The sequence below is a fragment of the Trichosurus vulpecula genome, chromosome 2, assembly GCF_011100635.1.
Source record: "Trichosurus vulpecula isolate mTriVul1 chromosome 2, mTriVul1.pri, whole genome shotgun sequence".
NCBI lineage: Eukaryota > Metazoa > Chordata > Mammalia > Diprotodontia > Phalangeridae > Trichosurus > Trichosurus vulpecula.
Genome location: NC_050574.1, coordinates 370,199,852 through 370,214,501, shown reverse-complemented (window position 1 = coordinate 370,214,501; position 14,650 = coordinate 370,199,852).

Below are 14,650 nucleotides of genomic sequence, written 5' to 3'. Positions count from 1 at the left end.
TGTGTGAGATAAATTGTATCATACCTAACACTGCCAAATCACCTTTCGGTTTTCAGTGAAGTTTTTGAGAATGGTGATACCTTATGCTAGTAACTTTAATATTGGGGTTTATCAAACACTATACTGCTGTATTTACTTGTTCCTATATTTTATGTACTTATCTGTTCCAAAAAAACAACTTCCCTATTTTTTAAACCAGTACCAAATCATTTTTAGTAATAAATGTTTTGTAGTGTGGTTTGATATGTAGTTCTCATAAAGCACTTTCCCACTATTTTTTTTACAATTACCTTAATTTCCTCCTTATGAATTTGGCCACTATTTTTTCTTGCCTAATAAAATAATGCTTTGGTAGTTTGATTGGCCAGGCATGGGAAATGTAGATTAATTTAGATACTATTATCCTTTCTATTATAGTGAATTGACCTAATTTAACATTTCTCAAATTATTTAGGTCTGGCTTTGTGCAAAGTGTTCTTTATATAAATTAATTCATGTAGTTACCTGACATATTCTGTTAAACATTCTCTCAAATATTTTATACCTTCTGTAGTTATTTTAAATGGAATTTCTCTTTCTTGTTATTCCTGATGGATTTTTTTTGGTAATTTACAGCTAGCTCAATCATCTCTTTAGAACAGTAGCTCTCCTATCAGATCAGCTCCCAGCAATTGCTTTAAAATGTTTCTTCTTTCACTTAACTAATATTGATTGAGTTTGGGTCAAAACAATGGATTTTCTCTTCACTTCTTATCTGCTTTCCCCTTTGCCTTCACCTTCTGCATGATCTTCCACCTCAAAGCCATATTTCCTTCTGTGAAGTGACTCACCTTTTGATGTGAGGAAACAATATTCACATTTCTGTCAGACAGAACACACACAATGCTTATTGTATCATAATCACTAAAAAGTAATTTCAAGTTATCAACCACTTTAAGGATTCATCAAAAAAACTATATCAAAACTAGAGCACCATATACATAATTATTGTTTTCAACTCTTCAGATATAGCATTAATTTATATAATATAGCTTTTAAAAAATGTCACCATATGAATTTTTTATAATCTCTATTGGAGTGAAAAGGTTTTAAAATGGAGATGCTTAGTAGAAAAGACCACGTGGCATCAAAATGATGGATGTGTCATCCCTGTCAAATTCTCTGCTTTTTCACTTGCCCTGAAGATGCTCTCAGAAATATATTGATGATAAGCTTGAATTTCCATGTTGATTTAATTAACATAAGCAGCAATTTTATCCATTTGCATGATTTTTGCACAGAATATTATATAAAAATGAATAGCAGGATAGTGAATTATCCATGGACCATTTCTGTCTGAAATCTAACAACAACAACAACAAAAAAGTTAAGATGATGATAGCAATAGTGATATAAACCTTTCCCCAATGATATAAAATACTATTTATATACAATAAATGAAAAATTGTTAATATTGCCAAGAAAAAGATAGTGATTGTAGGCATCGAACTTGAATATGCAGGCTAACTTGAGTCAAATAAGTGGTACTTACAAATGCCTTTCTATTTTCCAGGCAAGACACCTTAAGCATAAAAGTTTGTGGCTATACTTACCAAAAGACTTACTGATATACTGAAATCAAAGCTGAATGAAAAGAACATGTTTAGCAGCAATTTCTACCCATGCAATATTAATTTCAATATACATTTTTGGAATGGTAAAATGGATTTAGAAAATATTATAACAAAACTTTAAATATTGTTAAAAACACCCCATCATCCAAGAGGTTAAAAGGAATACTTCTTCATCAAAATGATTAATAGATGTTTTCAGAGCATACGATAAATAGGTTAAAACTTACAGAAATATTTTTTGTACCAAATAGATATTACTTAACTAGCCAACAGTAAAGGCTGATAACAGGTACACATCACTGGAATTATAATATATAATAAAAAGGATTTTATCCCTGGTTTTAGGGCCTATAAAATAGCTGAGACCCAAAAGTGCAATTAAAAGGCTGCCCACATGTGGCATTCCAATTAATTAAACTGATAACATATTGACAATGAAACACTGAATGAGTGACTAAGTCTTTTATAGAAGTGCAAGACTAGGTTATTGTTACTGGAAATAATAGAATGGTCATGCTTAGGGACCCCATTAGGATTGATTGATGCAGCTTTTGTGATATAGTAGTAGAAATTGTGCAACGTATCATTGTAATTTATATATATATATATATATATATATATATATATATATATAATATACATTATATATACACAAATATATAGTTAGAGAGAGAGAGAGTGAGTGAGAGGGAGAGAGAGAGAGAGAGAGAGAGAGAGAGAGAGAGAAGGATAGCAGCTACTAGCAGCACATTATTAGGGCATATTCACGTGGCTAGGATTATTCCAAAAGTTGACTACCCTTCCTAAATTAACAAACAATTCTATAAAGACAGACCTTAAATATCCTTGAGAACTCAAGACACAAATTGAACATGAGTATTACCACAGATAAAACTGTCATGTAAAATTGATTCATAAAAATATTAAGAATGATACTTTTATCAGATTTCACCAAACCAAATACTTGTAACCTACAAACTAGAGGGGAAACTTTCATACTATAGAGTCATAGCAGAAGTAAAATCACATAGCAATGGCATTTGGTACATATTATCCTCATTGTTCTACATTTTGCTTGAGTTGCTCTAAAGATGCTTGAAGCGGGCCTTCAGAGGAGAAAGTTAAATCCTAAAACTTTTGTTCATTTGTAGAAGTCATTTTATCCAACAATAAGAATCAACAAAGCATTAAATATTAAAGAGTCGTAGGAGAGTGGCATTCCAGGGCCATTCCTATCTAAATTCTTTGGAAAACAAGGAAACTCCCCACCCCCAACACAATAATAATAGCTGTTATTAGTATTATTATGATTCTACTATAATAATAATGAAAGGCACTGTGGTGTAGTGGGTAGAATGATGAACTTGGATCTGGGCTCAAATCATACCTTTTCCTTATTTACTCTCAATGTGACCACAGGCAAATCATACAAGCCTTGGGAACTCTTGAAGATTAAGTAATAGATGTATAGAAATCCCTATTGGTGAAGTGAGTTTTTCAATTACCACTGATAAAATCACAGATCCTTTGTGTATTACATATATTATTCTAATACGTTAACATAATATGATATGACATGATATGGTGTGATCGTACTTGATTCTCCCTAGGGCCTTGGTCAACTCCTTAGCTATATGGAGTACAGAGAGGCATATTAACTCATCCAGGTCATTTTGGTGATATTTCCTAATTAGAACACTAGAATGTGTCAGTGGATTATAAGATGTAACTGCTATGTCTAAGCAAATTGGCTTTCTCTCCAGGTCTGACATCCACTTGTCAGCTCCTTCTCTCTATGGACTTATCTTAAGGCTTCAGTTCACATTGTGGCAAAATAAAAAGGAATCTTGTGAGATAATTTGAGAACCATGTGTGCTATACTTATAAAGGTAAATATTTATTGTTCAGTCTATCTATTATGAATATTCTCATTTTCCTTCCTCTACTCCTCAAAATCAAATTTCTTTTTCTTCTCTCCAGTCTCAGAGTAAAAGGTGACACTCTTCCTTATTGAAGCTAATGCTTCTATTTGTTCCCTCAATCCCATCTCTTCTCAGCAGCCAGCCCCTCTCTCAAGATATTTTAACTCCTTCCTCTACAACTCCTTCCATTTACACACTCACAGGTTATACATATTCTCATGCACACACATATACACACGCACAAGCATACACGCACATTCATACACATTCACCAACATTCACTCAACGGTCATTAGGGCAGAGAACCGGTTGATTTATTTGGATCCCACCACTGCCCTCAACCTGTGTCATGTCTCCTCCTCTCTGTCAAAAAAAAAAAAAAGTTCCATAAGATGGCTATTTTCGTTTCTTCACTAGTCACTCATACCTGACAGGCAGTGGGAAATGTTCTCTTAAACGTATAGTGATGGAAATAGAGGTCTGACAGTCATCTGCATAAAGGTGATACCAGAAACAACTGTCCTTTAAACATGTCATCCCTTCAACCAGTGGTGGGATTTAGCTGGTTTGCACGGGTTTGGCAGAACCGATACCCAATTTTATGTTAAGTTCAGTGAACTGGTTGTTAAAATGGCACTTGTAATCAGGGATTCTCTCTAAAGTGGGCTCCTGGGCAGCTGCCCAATGTGGAAATCACAAATATATATTCCCCGCCCCCCACCCCCAAAGGCAGTGCTGTGTCCCAGCCTTGGAATGGGGTCCGGGTTGGAGGCAGAGAGGAAAGCAGAGAAGGCAGTAATGAGGTGCCAGCACGAGATGGAAGGAGGAAGGGAAGGGGATAGCCAGGCCCAGGATGGGAGGACTGGCTACACTCACAGCAGAAGCTGCCACTGCTGGGGTGTCGGTGGAGGTTGGGTTGCAGGGAGATGATAGCAGCTGTAGCTGAGGCTGCTATGGGCTTAGACCTTCCCCCCTCCCCCTTCGCCCCCTCCCTCTCTCTCCATCTGCTCATGAATGAATCACCAACCAAGCCTTGCCTCCAGGGGCCAGCAGTGAAGCTAGAGGGCTGGGACCTAGTCTCTTTGCATAAAAGCTAGAAAAAGCAAGCAGTTACTTTGGGCTTCCTCTCAGGGCTTTCTGGCTCCTGCAGGCTTGCCAATCCTACTATACCTAGTGTGAGGAAGCAGAAGGCACTGATGGTGGAAGCCACCCAACACATGGCCTTCGCTGTCATCTCTCTGCCCCACCCCACCCCCAGCCACCGTTCCCGACCACCGACATCCTCTGGTGCTTACACATCTGGCCTGGCCGTTCCTGACCCTGCTTCTGCCACCAGCACCGTCTCCCCTTCTCCTAATGAGCCTGCCTCTTTCTTCCTGGACCTAAGCCATAATCAGAACTGATCCCACCTGATCCTGATGACTGAGGGAGCCCTGTGTCATGGAAATCAAGGATGCCAAGGGTTCAGAGGGAGTGTTCTGTGGGGGGCAGGAGGAGGGGGGCAGGGGAGACATGCTAAAAAGTCAGATTGTCCTTGGTGCCTCAGACTTGGCCTTTTAGTGTAACTAAAGCTGTTCAAGAGAAACTCTTGACTTTTTCCCTGGCCCTGAGCTCACCTTAGTCCTGATGTGTCCAGGTCTCAGAATGGTGTTGGCCAACTCCTGGCAGAAGCTGGACTGCGAGTCCATGGGTACAGCAACTCCATCTATACAACCCAACAGAAAACCATTGTTTTGAGCTGGTCTAGTGCCTTATCACAAAAATACTCACACACACACATACACACACACACACACACACCACACACTCATACATATTCACCAACATTCACTCACACACTTATACACATTCATACACCCTCACAAATACACATCCATACGCAGTTATAGACTCATATACATTGACATATGTTCATTTACTCACTCATACACATTCACACACTCACACATACACAAGCTGACACACACTCACAGACTATACATATTCTCCTACACACACATATACACACACATTCATACACATTCACCAACATTCACTCAATGGTCATTAGGGCAGAGAACCGGTTAATTTGTTTGGATCCCACCACCGCCCTCAACCTGTCATGCAATCTCTCTTCTCCTCTCTGTCAAAAAAAAAGTACCATAAGATGGCTATTTTTGCTTCTTCACTAGTCACTTATACCTTAACTTTTTACAGTTTTACTTAAAGACACGTGGGTGGCATGCCCAGCAACAACATTTCCATCTAGGACCAATAATTACTTCTTTTTCATAAAGCCAGTGGTTGCTTGACCTTCTCTCCCCCCTGCCTCCCCTGTTCTCACTATCCTCGACTTCTCTGTTATTTTTGACACTGTAAAAAAAGCTCTTTCTTGATAGTCCTTCCTCTACTGGCTTTGGTGACACTGTATCCTACCGATTATTCTCCTATGACCTTTCCTTCTCCCTCTTTTGGCATCTGCTCATTTTCCTCTTACTCCTTAAATGTGGGCATTACTGACATTTCTGGCCTTGGACCTCTTAACTTCTTTCTTTACACCTTTTTCCTTGGTGATTTCACCCACTACTATCAATTCTACTATCACCTTTACGCAGATGACTGTCAGACCTCTACTCCATCACTGTACATTAAAGAGAACATTTCCCACTGCCTGTCAGGTATCTTTACCTCTTGAAATTTGATATATCTAAAACTTTGCTCATTTTATTCTTCTCACACACACACATTCCAAACCTATCTTTCTGTCTCTACTTCTGTTAATGAAATCACTATCCTCCCAGTCTTTTCAGGATTTTAATATTGGGGTCATCTTTTTTTTTTAATATATTATTTATTTATTTTTACTTTTCAACATTCACTTACATAAGATTTTGAGTTTTAAATTTCCTCCCCCACCTCATTCTCCCCTCTCCCCAAGACAGTGTGAAATCTGATATAGGGTCTGCTTATACATTCATGTTAAAAATAAATTCACATTAGTCATGATGTAAAGAAGAATTAGAACTAATGAGAGAAACCATGAGAAAGAAGAAACACAACAAAACAACAAGAGAAAAAGAGAGCAAATAGTCTGCTTCCATCTCCATTCAGACTCTCAAGTTCTTTCTCCAGATGTGGATGGCATTTTCCATCATGAGTATTTTGGAGTTGTCTTAGATCCTTGCAGTACTGAGAATTGCTAAGTCTTTCAAGGTCAAGTCATCATATAATGTGGTTGCTACTGTGTACAGTGTTCTCCTGATTCTGCTCATTTCACTCAGCATCTGTTCACATAAGTTTTTCCAGGCTTCTCGGAACTCTGCCTGTTCATCATTTCTTAAGGCACAATAGTATTCCATTCCATTCATATACCACAACTTGTTCAGCCATTCTTCAACTGATGGACACACCCTCAATTTCCAATTCTTTGCCACCACAGAGCTGCTATAAATATTTTTGCACATGTTGGTTCTTTTCCTGTTTTTATGATCTCTTTGGGATATGGTCTTAGAAGTGGTATTGCTGAGTCAAGGGGTATGCACAATTTTATAGCCCTTTGGGCATAGTTCCAAACTGCTTTCCAGAATCGTTGGATCAGTTCACAACTTCACCAACAATGAATTAGTGTTACAATCTTCCCACATCTTCTCCAACATTTATCATTTTCCTCTTTTGTCATATTTGCCAATTTGACAGGTGTGATGTGGCACCTCAGAGTTGTTTGGTTTGTATTTCTCTGATCAATAGTGATTAGATGGCTTTAATTTTGTCCTCTGAAACCTATCTGTTCATATCCTTTGACCATTAATCAATTGGAGAATGACTTGTGTTCTTATAAATTCAACTCAGTTCTCTCTATATTTTAGAAATGAGGTCTTTAGCAGTGACCCTGGTTTTCCAGTTTTCTCCTTCCCTTCTAATCTTGGTTGCATTAGCTTTGGTCGCACAAAAACTTTTGAATTTAATATAATAAAAATCCTCCATTTTGCATTTTATAATGTTCTCTATCTCTTATTTAGTCATAAATTCTTCCTTTCTCCATAGATCTGACAGTTGAACTATTCCTTGCTCTCCTAGTCTGCTTGTAGTATCATTCTTTATATCTAAAGCATGTACCCATTTTGACTTTATCTTGGTATAGGGTATAAGATGCCGGTCTATACCTAGTTTATGTCACACTATTTTCCAGTTTTCCCAGGAGTTTTTGTCAAACAGTGAGTTCTTATCCCAGAAGCTAGAGTCTTTGGATTTATCAAATAGTAGATTACTATAGTCATTGATTGGTGTGTCTTGCACACCTAACCTATTCCACTGATCAACTACTCTATTTCATAGCCAATACCAAGTAATTTTGATGATTTCTGCTTTATAATACAATTTAAGATCTGGTATAGGTAGGCCATCTTCCCTTGTATTTCTTCTCATTAATTCCTTTCATATTCTGGAAATTTTGTTCTTCCAGATGAATTTTGTTACTGTTTTTTTCTAGCTCAATAAAATAATTTTTTGGTATTTGGTGTGGCACTGAACAAGTAATTTAATTTAGGTCAAACCATCATTTTTATTATATTAGCTCAGCCTACCCATGAGCAGCTGATATTTTTTTCCACTTATTTAGATCTGACTTTATTTGTGGGAAAAGTGTTTTGTGATTGTGTTCGTTTAGTTCCTGGGTTTGTTTTGGCAGGTAGATTTCCAAATATCTGACAATGTCTATAGTGACTTTGAAGGGAATTTCTCTTTCTATCTCTTGCTGTTGGGCTTTGTTAGTTATATATAGAAATGTTGATGATTTTTGTGGGTTTATTTTATATCCTGAAACTTTGCTAAAGTTATTATTTCAAGTAACTTTATTTGATTCTCTAAGTATACCATCATATCATCTGCAAAGAATGATAGCTTTGTTTCTTCTTTGCCTGTTCTAATTCTTTCCATTTTTTTCCTTCTCTTATTGCTAAAGCTAACATTTCTAGTACAACATTGAATAACAATGGTCATAACAGACTTCCTGGTTTCACCCCCAATCTTACTGGAAATGCTTCTAACTTATCCCCATTAAATATAATGCTTGCTGATGGTTTTGGATAGATGCTACCTATGCCATTTTAAAGAAGATTCAATTTATTCCTCTACTCTCGAGTATTTTTAGTAGGAATGGGTGTTGTAGTTTATCAAATGCTCTTTCCTCATCTATTGAGATAATCATATGATTTCTGTTAGTTTTGTTGTTGATATGGTCAATTATGCAGATAATTTTCTTAATATAGAAACAGCCCTGCATTCCTGGTATGAATCCTACCTGGTCATATTGTATTATTCTCAAGATAAGTTGCTGTGATCTCTTTACTAATCTTTTATTTAAAATTTTTGCATCTTGATTAGGGAAATTGGTCTATAATTTTCTTTCTCTGTTTTGCCTCTCTCTGGTTTAGGTATCACCACCATATTTGTGTCGTAAAAAGAATTTGGTAGGACTCTTTCTTTTTCTTTCTTTCTTTCTTTACTTATTTATTTTATTTAATATATTTAGTTTTCAGCATTGATTTTCACAAGAGTTTGAACTGCAAATTTTCTCCCCAATTCTACCCTCCCACCCACTCCAAGATGACATATATTCTGGTTGCCCCATTCCCTAGTCAGCCCTCCCTTCTGTCACCCCACTCCCCTCCCATCCCCTTTTCCCTTACTTTCTTGTAGGGCAAGATAAATTTCTATGCCCCATTGCCTGTGTATCTTATTTCCTAGTAGCATGCAAAAACTTTGTTTTTTTTTTTTGTTTTTGAACATCTGTTTTTAAAACTTTGAGATCCAAATTCTCTCCCCTCTTCCTTCCCCACCCACCCTCCCTGAGAAGGCAAGCAATTCAACATAGGTCACATGCATATCATTATGTAAAAGACTTCCACAATACTCATGTTGTAAAAGACTAACTACATTTCCCTCTCTCCTATCCTGTCCCCCTTTATTGAATTTTCTCACTTGACCCTGTCCCTTTTTGAAAGTGTTTGTTTTTGATCACCTCCTCCTCCCATCTGCCCTCCCTTTGATCATCCCCCTTTTTTTTATCTTCTTCCTCCTTCTTTCCTGTGGGGTAAGATACCCAGTTGAGTGTGTATGGTATTCCATCCTCAGGTCAAATCTGATGAGAGCAAGATTCACTCATTCCCCCTCACCTGCCCCCTCTTCCCTTCCTACAGAACTCCTTTTTCTTGCCACTTTTATGCAAGATAATTTACCCCATTCTATCTCTCCCTCTCTCAATATGTTCCTCTCTCATCCCTTAATTTGATTTTATTTTTTTAGATATCATCCCTTCATATTCAAGTGACCCTGTGCTCTCTCTATATATATACACACTCATACACACACACACATATTATATATGTATATATATATGTACATATATATATATATATATTATATATATATATATATATATATATATATATATATATATATATATATATATATATATATATGTATATTCCATTCAGCTACCCAAATACTGAGGTCTCATGAATCATACACATCATCTTTCCATGTAGGAATGTGAACAAAAAAGTTCAACTTTAGTAACTCCCTTATGATTTCTCTTTCTTGTTTACCTTTTCGTGCTTCTCTTGATTCTTGTGTTTAAAAGTTAAATTTTCTATTCGGCTCTGGTCTTTTCACTGAGAAAGCTTGAAAGTCCTCTATTTCATTGAAAATCCATATTTTGCCTTGGAGCATGATACTCAGTTTTGCTGGGTAGGTCATTCTAGGTTTTAATCCTAGCTCCATTGACCTCTGGAATATCGTATTCCAAGCCCTTCGATCTCTTAATGTAGAAGCTGCTAGATCTTGGGTTATCCTGACTGTTTTCTACAAAACTTTCTGTCTTTCTGGCTGTTTGCAATATTTTCTCCTTGATCTGGGAGCTCTGGAATTTGGCAACAATATTCCTAGGAGTTTTCTTTTTGGGATCTTTTTGAGGAGGTGATTTGTGGATTCTTTCAATTTCTATTTTGCCCTGTGGCTCTAGAATATCAGGGCAGTTCTCCTTGATAATTTCTTGAAAGATGATATCTAGGCTCTTTTTTTGATCATGGCTTTCAGGTAGCCCAATAATTTTTAAATGATCTCTCCTGTATCTATTTTCCAGGTCAGTGGTTTTTCCAATGAGATATTTCACATTGTTTTCCACTTTTTCATTCCTTTGGTTCTGTTTTATAATATCTTGATTTTTCATAAAGTCACTAGCTTCCACTTGCTCCAATCTAATTTTTAAGGTAGTATTTTCTTCAGTGGTATTTTGGACCTCCTTTTCCATTTGGCTAATTCTGCCTTTCAAGGCATTCTTCTCCCCATTGGCTTTTTGGAGCTCTCTTGCCATTTGAGTTAGTCTATTTTTTAAGGTTTTGTTTTCTTCAGTATTTTTTTCAGTATTTTTTTCAGTCTCCTTTAGCAAGTCATTGACTTGTTTTTCATGGTTTTCAGTAGGAGTCTTTCTTCACCTATTTTCCCAAATAGTTTGCATAGTATTGGAATTAGTTATTCTTTAAGTGTTTGATGGAATTCACTTGTAAATACAACTGGCCCTGGAGATTTTTTTCTTAAGGAGTTCGTTGCTGGCTTGTTCAATTTGTTTTTTGAAAATGGGCTATTTGAGTATTTTATTTCCTCTTCCATTAATCTGGACAATTTATATTTTCTCTAAATATTCATCTGTTTCACTAAGACTGTCAAATTTATCAGCATACAGTTGGGCAAAATAGCTCCTATTTATTGTTTTGATTTTGTCTTCATTGGTGGTGAATTCACCCTTTTCGTTTTTGATGCTGGTAATTTGGTTTTCTTCTTTCCTTTTTTAAAATCAAATTAATGAAAGGTTTATCTATTTTATTGTTTTTTTTTTTCATAAAATCAGCTCTTAGTTTTTCCTTATTAGTTCAATAGTTTTCTTAATTTCAATTTTATTAATCTCTCCTTTGGTTTTCAGAATTTCTAATTTGGTTTTTGGGATTTTTAATTTGTTCTTTTTCTAGCTTTTTAAATTGCATGCCCAATTCATTGATCTCTTCTTTCTCTATTTTATTCATGTAAGCATTTAGAGAATAAAACTTCCCCTAAGAGCTGCTTTTGCTGTATTTCCTAAGTCTTGGTATGTTATCTCATTATTGCATTCTCTTGGATGTAGTTATTGATTTTTTCTATGATTTTGACCCATTCGTTCTTTAGGATTAGTTTATTTTTTCCAATAAATTTTAGTCTATCTTTCCATGGCCCTTTATTACTTGTAATTTTTATTGTACCATGATCTGAAAAGGATGCATTTAATATTCTGCCCTTCTGCATTGGATTGTGAGGTTTTTATGCCCTAATACATTGTCCACTTTTGTGTAGGTGCTATGTACTGCTGAGAAAAAAAGGTATATCCCTTTCTACCCCCATTTAATTTTCTCCACAGGTCAACCATATCTAAATTTTCTAAAATTCTATTCATCTCCTTAACTTCTTTTTTGTTTGTTTTTTGTTTAGATTTATCTAGTTTTGATAGAGGGAGGTTGGGGTCCCTCACCAGTATAATTTTGTTATCAATTTCTTCTTGTAACCGCCTTAACTTCTCCTCTAAGAATTTGAATGCATATGTATGTTTAGTAATGATATCACTTCATTGTCTATGGTACCTGTTAGCAAGATGTAGTCTCTCTCCTTATCTCTTTTAATTAGAGCTATTTTTGCTTTTGCTTTGTCTGAGATCAGTTCAGTTGTTTTTCCAATGAGGTATCTTACATTTTCTGCTACTTTTTCCATTCTTTTGTTTCTATTTGACTGATTTTTGATGTCTCATAGAGTCATTAGCTCCCACTTGCTCAATTCTAATTTTTAACAAATTATTTTCTTTTATTAGATTTTGTACATCCTTTCCCATTTGGTCCATTTTACTTTTTAATGAGTTCTTTTCAGTGAGTTTTGCCTCTTTTTTCATTTGGCCAATTCTACATTTTAAGGATTGGTTTTCTACAATCAATTTTTGTCCTTCCTTTTCTAAACTATTAACTCTCTCTTGCATACCTCTCATTTATTTTCCCAATGTTTCTTCTGTCTTTCTTATTTGACTTTGAAAATCCTTCTTGAGCTCTTCTAAGAAGGCTTTTTAGGCTTGATACAAGTTCATAATCCCCTTTGAGGTTTCAGATGTGGGTGTATTGACAATGTTGTTCTCTTCTGAATTTGTGCCTTTATCTTCACTGTTCCCATAATAAGCGTCTATGGTCATTGTCCATTTCTGCTTTTCGTTCATGGTGTTTGCTGAATATCTGGCTTTCAGAGTTGAGCTCTCCTGCTGGAGCACAGGAGGCACTGACTTAAGCTTCTGGTGCTAGTCCTGGGATCTGGTCACTGGCTTTGTGTGCTGGGGCCTCAGCTGTTGGCAGCTGGAGGCTGTAAGGGTCTGGCAGTTTGGTGCTGGGGTGGGGCCAGCCACACTGGAGCTCTCAGGGTGGGGCTGGGGAGTCTGACCCCTCAGGGCCACCTACTCACCTGGGCCTTGCAATTGAATATTTGGTTGCTGGAGGATGTCTGCCAGCCTGGAGCTGTGCTCCCTGGAGTTGTGCTTCCTGGAATGGTGCTGAAGCACTGGGAGATTTGGCTGCTGGTGAACACTAGTGCACATAGTGGTTTTCTGAGATGGTGTTTACTGTTTCTCCTGCTTCTGCTGAGGAACTCAGGGGGGTCCTGGTGTTGCTGTTTGCCTGTTTCACTACCCTGAGGCTCAGGATCTCCCCTTGTTTTGCTGAGGTGGTGCTTGCCACTAGCTTGCTGGGATGCCTCTCATCCTGTACTGCTCTCCTTCCCCCAGAGAAAGAAGGGCCTTTCTCATAAATCTCCCAAGCTTTCTGGGCTACAAGACTCTTATACCCCATCTTTCTGCTGGCTCAGCTGTTCCAGGGTTTTTCTTGGGCAATAATTTCTTTTAGAGGTCAATGAGGGAGAGGGAGAGCAATTTACTTCTTACTCCACCATCTTGGCTTCCAGAAGTGGAACCTGGGATCATCTTTAAATCTGATCTCTCTCTCCCCCTCATATAACTTGCCAATTCCTGTCATTTTTATCTCAGGAATAATATTTTTGACCTGTCACTTCCTCTCTACTTCCACTGCAACCACTTATTTCAGATTTTCATCTCTTCCCAATTAGACTTGGTCTTTGTGCCTTGAATCTCTTCTAAATACATCTTCTAAGCTGCTGCCCTAGTAATTTTCTTTTCTTTTTTTCCCATGTATTTTTTAAATAATGTTTTACCCCAATTACATGTAAAAAGAATTTTTAACGTTCACTGTTCTTATGTTTTGTGTTCCAAATTCTATCCCTTCCTTTCCCTCCTCCCTGAGATGGTAAGTAATCTGATATGTTATAGATGTACGATCATGTAAAACATTTCCATACACATCATTTTGTGCAAGAAAACATGAACAACAAAAAAAGAAAGTGAAAATAGTATGCCTTGGTCTATATTCAGATGACATCAGTTCTTCCTCTGGAGGTGTATAGTATTTTTCATCATGAGTCCTTTGGGTTTGACTTGCATCACTGTATTGCTGAGAATAGCTAAGTTATTCACAGTTCATCACACAATATTGCTTTTACTGTGTACAGTTTTCTCCTAGCAAGTAATTTTCTTAACATATCACTATTACTATGTTACTTTTCTATTCAGAAACATTTAGTTATTCCTCATTGTGTAATGGAAATACAACATGCTGCCTTTAGTGTTGCCTTCAAAGGTATGGTGCAATTTGAAACCCATGTGAATTTCATCTTCTGCACCTAAAATTGGTGAGAAACAGCTAAGAATATGAAAACACTCCAGGTCCATCTCTTAGGACCATGGGGCCCCAGAAGAAAGGTGAAAAAAAGGAACCCTTTTCCCCCTCACAGTTTAGTTCATGGTGCCTGCACTGAAGGTTAGCCTTCATCTTCTCCCAGTGAAGAAAAAGAGGAAACAGGCTGAAATAGTCTGACAGTTTTAAAGACAGTTTTAAACGTATTCTGGCTAGGTAGTTGATAAAGGAGGCTGCTCTCACTCATGCGACAGGAAAATGCAGGATATCTTTTCCCAGAAGCAGGATTCTTCCATGTTAGGCAATCTTGGCA